Genomic DNA, 12,163 nt, shown 5'->3' with positions numbered 1-12,163 from the left:
AGAGAAAACAGCTAATTTTAAGCTAATTGTCACAGAGGTACAAAAAGCAAAGGTTTTCTTTCCTAAGGAAATTTATGTAAGAAGAAAATCAAATGTCATCCTTGCCAAGAGACAAGTTCTGTACTATACTAGGGGTTGTCAGATGATCATCGTTCCTGAAATTGTTAGTCACTGTTAAAGCTGTCAGCCAAAGAAGTAATCATTTCAGTAATCCTGTAATATTGAGCATTTTGAACATAATATGGAAATGTAAGCCAGAAACACACACACACACAAAATGAAAAACAATAATGAAGAACAAGATTTTGTTTGTATTATGGTGATTCTTTTTTTAAAATATTTACATTTAGGAGAAATGAGATCCAAACTAAACAACAAATACCCCATAGATGATGTTTATAAAATTTGTCCAGGGCTTTTCTCCTCTAAAAATTAACAGTGAAGTTTTATTGCCAGACCCAGATTTCATCTACATTTGGGATACTGAATATGGGAAAACAGTCTTATTGTTTATTGTTCATTTCCATGTTGTTTTTATTTTCCACCTCTTCCGCTAAAATGGGTCAGTGTTTAAATGTTCACCACTGTATCTCCAGCTCCTACACAATGCATAGCACATAAATATTTGGATGAAGAAATTCTAGTCAATTCTCTGTACTAAAACATTTGTTTTTGCTACTTAAAGTCATCAAATAGCTCCTCCTTTTCCTTGAATGAAATCCAAATTCCCTTCTTACAATATCACATGAATTGTAATGAAAGGACCTTTGCTTTTTCCAGGACCAGATATTTTAGACCACATAATTCTTTGTGTGGTGTGTGGGGTTGGGGGCAGGCCAGGGGCAAGGCAGATGTTGTCCTGTATACTGTAGGATATTTAGAAGACGTGTCCTTGACCTCTGTCTACTACCAGTAGTACTTCCTCAGTCCCTAATTAAGACAACCAGAAATGTCTCCAGAAATTGGCAAATGTTTCCTGGGGAGCAAAACCACTGCCAGTGGAAAACACCTGCCATGCCCTGTCTTCCACCATTCCCCACTCACTTAAACACTAGCCACACTAAAATCAATTTCAGTTCCTTGAAAGCAAAAAGCTTAGGGCCTTTGCACATACTGTTTTCCCCTGCCTGGAAAACTACCACACCTTGGTTCACCTCTTGTCCTCCTTTATGTCTCAGCTTAAATATTGCTTCTTCTAAGAAGCTTTTTCTGGCTTTCCTAAATTACCTTAAGGTACCAGCTATGTGTTGCCCCTAGCACCCTGTATTTCCTCTCTGCCATACTTACGCTATTGTTACTACTTGTTTAATTACCTCTGTTTCCTACTAAACTGTGGAGGACAGACAGGGGTCATAGCTATATTGCTCATTTTTATAGCTCCAGAACCTAGTACAGTGCCTGGCATACAATGGAATTTCAATTAATATTTGTGAATGAATGAAAATGTTAGTATTTTCCATTAGGAAATCTTGGAGCATTCAGCTGGGTGCTTATACATAAAAGTGGTTCCCAGCCAATTTATAAGGTCAAATCAGAATCAGATTCATGTGTCCCAGGAATGAATCTTGTTAGAGAATATGGAATTCCACCAATCCTATGAGACAGAGTTTCATAAACTGTCAATTGAATGTACTTAGACTGTTTATATTGTGCCAGATCAGCATTTCTAGGAATTCCAGATGAACTAAATAAGCCACTTTTCTTTAAAATTTGTATTTGGTATCAGCCCTAACCTCCTTTGGCTCAAGTAATCAGTAATCTATAATTGAATAGTAACAATCTGCAGGATACAGCTATTTAGATATAGAATTATAACAAAGATAAACTTACCCTGAACTCAGCTACAGCTAATTAAACAGCAGGGCTCTCTGACTACCAGCCATTGACGCATACTATAAAGTCTAAATCAAAACATGCAAATAGTCAATAGACAAGTGGAATAAAATAAAAAGTTCAGAATTAGACCCAAGGACATGCGGACACTTGGTGTATGACAAAGGTGGTATTTCAGATCATTGGGATAAAGGTGAACTTTTTAATTAAATGGGCTGAGACAACTAAATAACCATATAGATAACTCATATCTCACACCATGCACAAGAATAAACAAATGGATTAAGGATCTAAATATTTTAAAATGAAACCTTGCAACTAATGGAAGAAAACTTAATAACTTTCTCTTTAACTTTGGTGAAGAGAAAGGCTTTCTAAAATCTAAAGCTAGAGGAATAGAAGAAAAGATTGACAAATATGGCCACATGAAAAAATTTTACCAGCCTGGGCAACATAGTGAGACCCTGTTTCTACCACCAAAAAAAAAAAAAATTAACTGAACGTAATGGCACATACCTATAGTCTCAGCTACTCAGGAGGCTGAGGTGGAAGGATTCTTTGAGTCCAAGAGGCTTGGTCTGCAGTGACTCACAATCATACCACTGCACTCCAGCCTGGGTGATAGAGTGAGACTCTGTCTCAAAAAATAAAAAAAAAACTTTTAATGTTGCATGACCAAAAAAATACCAGAAACAAAGTCAAAACACAACTGATAAACTAAGAGAAAATATTGACAAAATACCTCAAAAGTATAGGCAACAAAAGGAAAAACAGACAAATGGGATAGCGTCTAAACTGAAAACCTTTTGCACAGCAAAAGAAACAATTAACAAAGTAAGGAGACAATTCACAGAATGGAAGAAAATCTTTGCAAACCATACATCTGATAAAGAGTTAATATTCAAAATATAAAAGGAACTCAGAACAATTCAATGGCAAGAAAACAACCTGATGAAAAAATGGGCAGACCTGAACAGACATTTCTCAAAAGAAGGCATACAGATGGCCAACAGCTGCAAGAAAAAATACTCAGCATAACTAATCATTAGGAAAATGCAAATTAAAACCGAAGTGAGATATCATCTCACACCAATTAGAATGGCTTTTATCAAAAAGATGAAAGATAAGTGTTGGCAAAGATGTAGAGAAGAGAAAAGGACATTCTTTACTTTGTTGGTGAGAATGTAAATTAGTACAGATATTATGGAAAATAGCATGGAGGTTCCTCAAAAAACTTAAAATAGAACCATCATATGATCCAGTAATCCTGCTTCTAGGTATATATCCAAAGAAACTGAAATCAATGTCAAAGGGATATCCACACTCCCATATTCATTCCAGCATTATTCACAGTAGCCAAGATATGGAACCAAGCTGAATGGTTTTTTTAAATGTGTTATTTTTTAAAAATCAGTTTGGAAATTTCTCAAAGTACTTAAAACACAGTTACCATTCAACCCAGCAATCCCATTACTGAGTATATACCCAAAGAAATATAAATTGTTCTGTACATAAATATAAAGACATGTATGCATGTGTTATTGCAGCACTTTTCACAATAGCAAAGCCATGAAATCAACCCAAATGCCCATCAGTGGTGGCCTGGATAAAGAAAATGTGGTACATATACACCATGGAATACTGTGTAGCCATAAAAAAAGAATGAAATCATTCATGTCCTTTGCAGCAACATGGATGCAGCCGGAGTCCATCATCCTTAGCAAATTGCTGCAGGAACACAAAACCAAATACTGCATGTTCTTACTAATAAATGGGAGCTAAGCACTAAGTACACATGGACACAAAGAAGAGAACAACAGACACCAGGGCTCACTTGAGGGTGGAGAGTAGGAGGAAGTTGAGGATCAAGAAACTACCTATCAGGTACTATGCTTACTCTGTGGGTGACGGTCATTTGTACACCAAACCCCACACAATTTACCCATGGAACAAACCTGCCCATGTACTCCCTGAACCTAAAATAAAAGTTGGAAGAAAAAATAAACAGAATTTTAAAACATGGGCTGTGTGTGTGTGTGTGTGTATTGTGTCTGTTTGTTTGTATAGTGGAATACTACTTAGCCTTTAAAAAGAAGGAAATCCTGTCCTTTGCAAGAACATGGATAAAACTAGATGACATTATGCTAAGTTAAGTAAGCCAGAAACAGAAAGACAAATACTGCATGATCTTTCTTATATGTGGAATCTAAAAAAGTTAAACTCATAGAGGTAGATAGTAGAAAGATAGCAGAGACTGGGAGTGTGAAGAAGGATGGGAGAAGTTGTTGATCAAAGGGTACAGATTTTTAGATAGATAGGGGGAGTAAGTTTTAAGATATGTTACAAAGCAGGGTAACTACAATAATATATTTCAAAATAACTTTTAAATGTTTCACCATAAAAGATGATAGATTAGGGAGGTGATACATGTTAATTAACTTGATTTCATCATTCTATATTGTATACATATATCAAAACATCACATTTTGCCCCATAAATAGATACAATTATGATTAGTCAATCAAACATAATAATTTAAAAACCTACCACTTGTCAACTTTTAGCATAGTATCAAAGAAAAATATCCACCTTCCCTTCTCCAACATATGACTGGCATTTCCTCTTATACTTGAATTCAAAACAGTTTCTTGCAGCATACTGAATGCAGAGGCAGATTTGGGAGTCTATTGCAAAAATGTAAAATAGTGCCACTTTCTGAAATGTTTGCTTTGAAAATAGTTCTTTTCATAAAATATGTTCTTAGATGTCAGCATGTAATAGGTTTTTTTTTAATGAATCAATAAAAATTTTAAATATATATATATATAGCATATACTACAAATAAAGAGTTAATATCTCTTCTATTTGAAGATCTTAAAAATTGAGGAAAAATGGACCAAAACATGATGGAAAAGTGGGAAAAAGATATAAACAGAAAATTCACAAAAAAGAGATTAAAACGGCCCTGAAACATTTTGAAAACATGTTCAGACTCACAACTAAAGAAATGCAGACTAAATCAATACTGAGATACTGGTTTTTTACCTTTCAACTAGAAAAAAATTTAAAACATGACAACAACATTCTGTTGTGAAGGCTGTGGGAAAACAGAGTGTCTCATACTGGAGCAAGCCTATGAACACCAGTTTTCTGACAGCATGTGTTCACTTCATGTCTCCATGTCATATTTGTTAATGCTTGTGATATTTCAAACTTTTTAATTATTACTGTATTTGTTATGGTAGTCTGTGATCAGTGGTCTTTGATGTTACCATTGTAATTGGTTTGAGACACCAGGAAGACAGCAAATTTAATAAATGTTTTATGTGTTCTGACAACTCTACAGACCAGCCATTCCCCCATCTCTCTGTCTCCTTAAGCCTCCCTATTCTCTGAGACACAATATTGAAATTAGGCCACAATGGCCTCTAAGCATTCAAGTGAAAAGAAGAACCACACATCTCTCACTTAAATCAAAAGCTAGAAATGATTAAACTTAGTGAGGAAGGCATGTCTAAAACCCAAAATAGGCTGAAAGCTAGGCCTTTGCACCAAACAGGTAATCAAGTTTTGAGTATAAAGGAAAGGTTCTTGAAGGAAATTAAAAGTGCTACTTCAGTAAACACAGGAATGGTAAGAAAGCAAAACAAGCTTTTTACAGATAGGGAAAAAATTTTAGTGGTCTAGATGAAAATCAAACCAACCACAAAATTTTCTATAAGCCAAAGACTAATCCAGAGTAAGGCCCTAACTCTCTTCAATTCTGTGAAGCCTGAGAGAGGTGAGGAAACTTCAGAAAAAGAGTTTGAAGGTAACAGGTTGTTGGTTCCTGAGGTTTAAGGAAAGAAGCCATCTCCATAACATAAACGTACAAGGTGAAGCAGTAAGTGCTGATAGAGAAGCTGCGGCAAGTTATCCAGAAGATCTAGCTAAGATAATTGAGGAAGGTGGCTACCTTTAAACAATAGATTTTCCTTTTTTCTTCATTGTTTTACTTTACATCTTTATTACACATTTTTCTAACACTTTATTTTTTCAATTATTCAAGATCATAATTTGCATGGCAGTAAACAATGGTTTCATGGGTTCTAAGTTTCTTAAAGGTGACCATAGCAATTTAAAATGCAAGTCATCTTTTCGATTTGCAGCACTTGACTTAAATTTTAAATTCATCTAATGCAGTCATTAAAAGTGTTCGTTCTTTTGTGAGAAAGATATGTTTTAATTGGTATTTTCCAGACTCTCTATTAAACATGAGTGTATATTATTTTTATTGGTTAGCAGAATTTTACTTACATAATTTACAAAAGAACAAGAGCCTCTAGCCTTTCTGAATGGACTTCGACCGAGAACAATGTTGATAATAAATATCTTAAATGTAGGCCGGGTATGGTACTTCATGCCTGTAATCCTAGCACTTTGGGAGGCCAAGGTGAGTGGATAACCTGAGATCAGGAGCTTGAGACCAGCCTGGTCAACATGGTGAAACCCCATCTTTACTAAAAATACAAGAATTAGCTGGGCATGCCTATAATTCCAGCTACTTGGGAGGCTGAGGCAGTAGAATTGCTGGAACCCAGGAGGCAGAAGTGGCAGTGAGCCAAGATGGCGCCACTGCACTCCAGCCTGGGCAACGAGAGTGAAACTCCATCCCAAATAATAATAATAATAATGTGTCTGGGGTCTCTCCCAACTTGACATTGCCAAATGTGTTTCCAGATATTCTTAGAAAATACGGTTTTTAAACACATGCATAATATTCTACCTCATGATGCATTATCACTTCTTTAACCATTTCCCAATTGTTTATATTATTTGCAATTTTTTGATATTATAAATAACATTGTGATGAACACCTTCCTTCATAAGTTTATTGCAAGGCTGATTATTTCTTTAGAATGATGTCAACGAAGTAGCTTTCTCGTTCAGACAGTACAAATGGTCTTAAGGCTTTTAGTATACTTTAACAAATAATTTCCAGAATAGCTTGAACAGCATGTTACTGTGCCCACAAGTGGACTTGATAACAGGAAGCAAATTCAACCAGAAATCTATTAGATTCTCACCCATCTCTAAACTATCACATCAAAGAAGCAAGGAGACATATTACAAATGAGGAAGCCAAATTCAAATTCTTTTTAAAAATCACTCAGCATTAGATCAGTAAAATAATCAACAGAAATGCTTCCCACAAAAAATCTACTGGGTTTTTCAAAAAAAAAAATTAAGTAAAAAGACAGAAAGGGAAAAGTCAGTAACAAATGACCAGAATTTTTATTTGACTAAATTCTGTTTCATGCATAAGCATGACAGTCTCTCCTATTTATTTGACTTTGGCAATAAAAAAACCAAACAGCCTTGTACAGAACAGTGAAAATGCCAGGAATGAATGCAGTCTACAGTTTTACTGTAAGATAAGAGTGTGTGTATGTGTGTGTGTGTGTGTGTGTGTGTACGTGTGTGTGTATTTATTTATTGAACAGGCTTCTCTCCCTTTAACAGTATCAACTCTCAGTTCCAGCCATTAAATACAGACATATTTTTTAAACTACTTCTTCAAGAACTTTGATGCTGTCATCATCCATCTCTGGCTGTTTTTTTCTGAATGACATCAATTATGTCATTTGTAGAGTCTTCCTGAATAATTTCATCCTCCCCTGTTACTGAGGTACCACAGAATTATTGAGCAAAAAAATCTTTGTGCTGCTTTAAGATCAATTTCAGAAGTTGCAAGGCCACACACTATTTTTACATATTTCTTCTTTGCTCTGGCAATTTTGGCTATAATAACCTCTTATGGTACATTTTTTTGTTTTGTTTTGTTTTATTTGACCCCTTCCACTTCTCTTCTATTTTTTCTTCTCTCCTTGCCCTGCTCTTCCTTGATTCTTACTAATTCCAGCTTCTTGATTGAGTGAATTTTCTACAGTAAGTTTTTCAAATTCATTTGGAAAATTCTTCTCTCTATCCATTGTTTACATTTAGCAACATCAAGCACATATTCAGAGTACCCAGTTGGTAATGAACAGACTCCGCAATAAAAAGGACTCAAAGTGAGTAATCAGCATCCAACTTGGCGCTGTTCCTTGGGTCTCCTTTGCAAAAGTCAGCCCCACTCGATTCAGAAGTGCCAGCAGCCATTTCACAAACCCAGTTGGTCACACAGGCCCCACTGCCTCTACTCCTACCACTATGGCCAGTTGAACTGATACATGCAACTCATCTTGCCTGGCCAGGGCCACCCGAGAGCAACAATAGATTTTCAGTGTAGACAAAATAGCCTCCTGTGGGAAGCTGGTGCCATCTAGGACTTTTATAGCTAGAGAGAAGTCAGTGCCTGCCTTGAGAGCTTCAAAAGACAGACTGACTCTTGTTAGGGACTAATGTAGCTACTGACTTTCAGTTAAAGCCAGTGCTCATTTATCATTCCAAAAATTCTAGGGCCCTTAAGAATGATGCTAAATCTACTCTACTTGTGCTCTATAAATGAAGCAACAAGGCCTGGATGACAGCACATCTGTTTACAGCATGGTTTACTGAATATTTTAAGCCAACTGTTGAGATCTACGCAGAAAAAAAAGATAACTTTCAAAATACTACTGCTCATGGACAATACATCTAGTCACCTAAGAGCTCTGATAGTGACATACGAGGAGATTATTGTTGTCATGCCTGCTAACACAACATTCATTCTTTAGCCCATGGATCAAGGAGAATTTTGACTTTTAAGTCTTATAATTTAAGAAATACATTTCATAAGGCTAGAACTGCCATAGATAGTGATTATTCTAATGGACCTGGGCAAAGTAAATTGAAAAGGATTTTCAAAGATTTTCATCTGGAAAGGATTCACTATTCTAGATGCCATAAAGAACATTTGTGATTCATAGGAGGTCAATATCAACATTACTAGGAGTTTGGAGGAAATTGATTTCAGCCATCATGGATGACCTCGAGAGGTTCAAGACTTCAGTGGAGGAAGTAACTGCAGATGTGGCAGAAGTAGTAAGAGAACTAGAATTATAAGTGGAGCCTGAAAATGTGACTGAATTGCTATAATCTCATGACAGAACTTGAATGGATATGGAGTTGCTTCCTATGGAAGCGCAAAGAAAGTGGTTTCTTAAGGTGGAATCTGTACTTGGTGAAGATGCTGTGAGCATTGTAAAAATAACAATAAAGGATTTAGAATATTACATATACTTCATTGATAAAGTAGTGCCAGGGTTTGAGAGGATTGACTCCAATTTTGAAAGCAGTTCTGTAGGTAAAATGCTATCAAAGAGTATCACATACTACAGAGAAATCTTTCATGAAAGGAAGAGTCAATTAATGCAGCAAAGTTTATTGTTGTCTTATTTTAAGCAATTGCCACAGTCACCCCATCCTTCAGCAATCACCACCCTAATCTGTCAGCAGCCATCAGTATCGAGACGAGAACCCCCCCAACACAAGCAAAAAGATTATGACTCACTGGAGGCTCATGTGATCATTAGCATTTTTAACAATAAAGTATTTTTAAATTAGGGTATGTACCTTGGGTTTTTTTAGACAATACTATTGCACACTTAATAGATTATAGTGTAAACATAACTTTTATTTGCACTGGGAAACCAAAAAAATTGAGTGACTCACCTCATTGCACTGTTTTATTGTGGTGGTCTGGAACAAAACCCGCAGTATCTCTGAGGTACACCTTTATACATACTTATATTTCTTAGCTCCATTCAGTGAGAGCCCTAAAGCGTGACACCTCAATAACAATAATCACAAGTGGTGCCCAGATCTTTTTTCTAAATATCATTCTTCAATAAAAAGAACAGAGGCTTTTTAGAGAAGTAGATGATCCCAGAGGCAGGGAAGATACAAAATAAGTCCAGAACATCTTGTGGTGCCACAAAGCAAGAACTTGCTCAAAAAACAAAGATAGAGGCTCACTGAAAGAATACAGCAGTCAACCTGAAGGAGATCCTAGTGACTAAAGCTGGAACAAATTGAGCAACAAAATCAATATAGTATTGAATTGTAACCGACAGGGTAAGATTAGCCCATACTTACAAAAAACAATAATAAATAAATAAATGGGAGATAAGGGAGAACTCTCTCTTCCAATAGGATTCTAATTAATTAATGTAGAAAGAAAGAAAGGAATAGGAAATTATTAGGCAAACACCACAGTAATTACTGCTGCAGACAAGATCCACTGATAGATACTAAAATTAATGGGTGAAAGTTTGAGGAGAAAAAGGATTTGCATATCCTCAAAAGTATCTCCCTTAAGATATTTATTAACTACAAAGGGAAAGATGACAGTAGAAGAGCCTAGCAGAACCTTAACAAAGTGATCAAGGGCAACATTACCAGTTGTGTTAGGCCATTATTGCATTGCTGTAAAGAAATACCTGAGACTGGGTAATTTCTAAAGAAAAGATGTTTGAGCATGGCACTGGCATCTATCCAGCTTCTGAGGAGGCCTTGGGGAGCTTTCACTCATGGTGGAAGGTAAGGTGCTAGCAGGCACATCACATGGCCAGAGCAGGAGGTGGGTTGGGGAGGTGCTACACACTTTTAAATGACCAAATCTTGTGAGAATTCACTCACTGTGGTGAGGACAGCACCAAGCCTTGAAAGATCTGCCCCCACAACTCAAACACCTCCCTCCAGGCCCTCCCTCCAATATTGGGAATTACATTTCAACACGAGATTTGGGCAGGGACAAATACCTAAACTATATCACCAGTAAAAAACATGCCACCATCATAAACCCTGTGATATCCACGAAGAGGGATACAGCACAGTTTTTCTGGTATTCTTCACAAAAACTCTCAGTTACATCATGAGAAAACATCAAACCAAAATTGAGAGTCATTCAACAAAATAAGTCATCAGTATCCTTCAAAAGTGTCGAGGTGGTGGGGCGCGGTGGCTCGCTCCTGTAATCCCAGCACTTTGGAAGACCGAGGCGGCTGGATCACGAGGTCAGGAGTTTGAGACCAGCCTGGCCAACATGGTGAAACCCTGTCTGTACTAAAACTACAAAAAAATTAGGTGTGGTGGTGTATGCCTGTAATCCCAGCTACTCAGGAGACTGAGGCAGGAGAATCGCACGAACCCAGGAGGCAGAGGTTGAAGTGAGCCGAGATTGCATCATTGCACTCCAGCCCAGGCAACAGTGTGAGACTCCATCTCAAAAAAAAAAAAAAAAAGTGTCAAGGTAATAGAAGATAAAGACTAAGGATCTCTTACAGACTCCAGAAGACTAAAGAGAAATAACCAAATACAGTACGGGTTCCTGGATAGAATCCAGGAACAAGAAAAGACATAGTGGAAAAACTGTACAATTTGAATAACGTCTGTAGGTAATAGTATTGCCAATGTTAATTTCCTGGTTTTGATAATTTTGCTATTGTTATATAAGATGTTAATAATAAGGGAAGCTGGATGAGCGATAAATAGAAACTCTGTGTACTACTTTTACAACATTTCTGTAAGTCTAAAGTTAGTTGAAAGTAAAAAGTTAAAAAATAATAAAAGTTCTACTGCCAAAATATATATATATATATGGTAGGGCTCCAAGCTGGAAAATTACTGAGGCAGAACTCTAGTCTAGGGTCTATTTTTAGCTTCTAGTCCCAGCATGAGGATTAGAGTCAGAATTGAGGGACTAAGAGAAAAGGAAGAGAGAGTTGTTATTTATGGTGAGCCATCAAGTCCCAAAACTATTAAAAATCAAACTTTAGAGTTGGAAGGGTTGTGCTGATTAGGAAATCAGCCGGGTGGTAGTGAGGAAGAAGACATTCACAGGAAGGAGTGATGAAAAGGAGACATGGAGTAAGTGTGTGACAGCTGACCTGGGGAAGGGCAGTCGCAATATTAGTTTAAATGATACAAATGCCAGTCAGTATGGAAATTAGAATTTTATGTCCAGACAAACTTTGGATATTCACAGCTGCCTTCTCTTTATGTGAGATTAGCTTAATTCTGTCACCAATCCTTCATTTGAAGTAGAAAATGGTCTATGGAGAGTGCAGGCCTATGACTTAACACAACTGTGACATTTTTGCTGCCACTCATTTCCTTTGATGAAGTTTATAACTAGTTTTATCATTTTTTATACACAGCATTAAATCAAGAGATTTTATACACAAAGCTGTTATTGACCTCCAGTCTTTTCTTTCTGTATACAGCCCACAGGCCTGCACTCCCTTTCTTTCTTCCCTCACAAGAGTCAGCTAAAACTTACTAGCTGTCTTCCTCCAAAGAAACAATGCAGCTCTTCTCATCTCAGATATGCTGTGGATGAAATTGTTTTAATAAAAGTTTAGGAATT

At 36.6% G+C, this 12,163-nt stretch overlaps 1 protein-coding gene and 1 pseudogene across 13 annotated transcripts in view; one reads left to right on the top strand and one right to left on the bottom strand.

The window, feature by feature from the left end:
• TANC2 (tetratricopeptide repeat, ankyrin repeat and coiled-coil containing 2) overlaps nt 1–12,163 on the top strand; it is a 446,013-nt gene that overhangs the window by 343,784 nt on the left and 90,066 nt on the right. The gene's annotated exons all lie outside the window — the stretch shown is intronic.
• LOC105711353 (density-regulated protein-like) lies at nt 7,377–7,995 on the bottom strand (annotated as a pseudogene).

Source organism: Aotus nancymaae, unplaced genomic scaffold (assembly GCF_030222135.1).
Source record: "Aotus nancymaae isolate 86718 unplaced genomic scaffold, 86718_ANA_hifiasm-v0.15.2.pri h1tg000089l, whole genome shotgun sequence".
Taxonomy (NCBI): domain Eukaryota; kingdom Metazoa; phylum Chordata; class Mammalia; order Primates; family Aotidae; genus Aotus; species Aotus nancymaae.
Note: the sequence above shows the minus strand (reverse complement) of the source record. Positions and strands in the feature narration are given on the sequence as shown.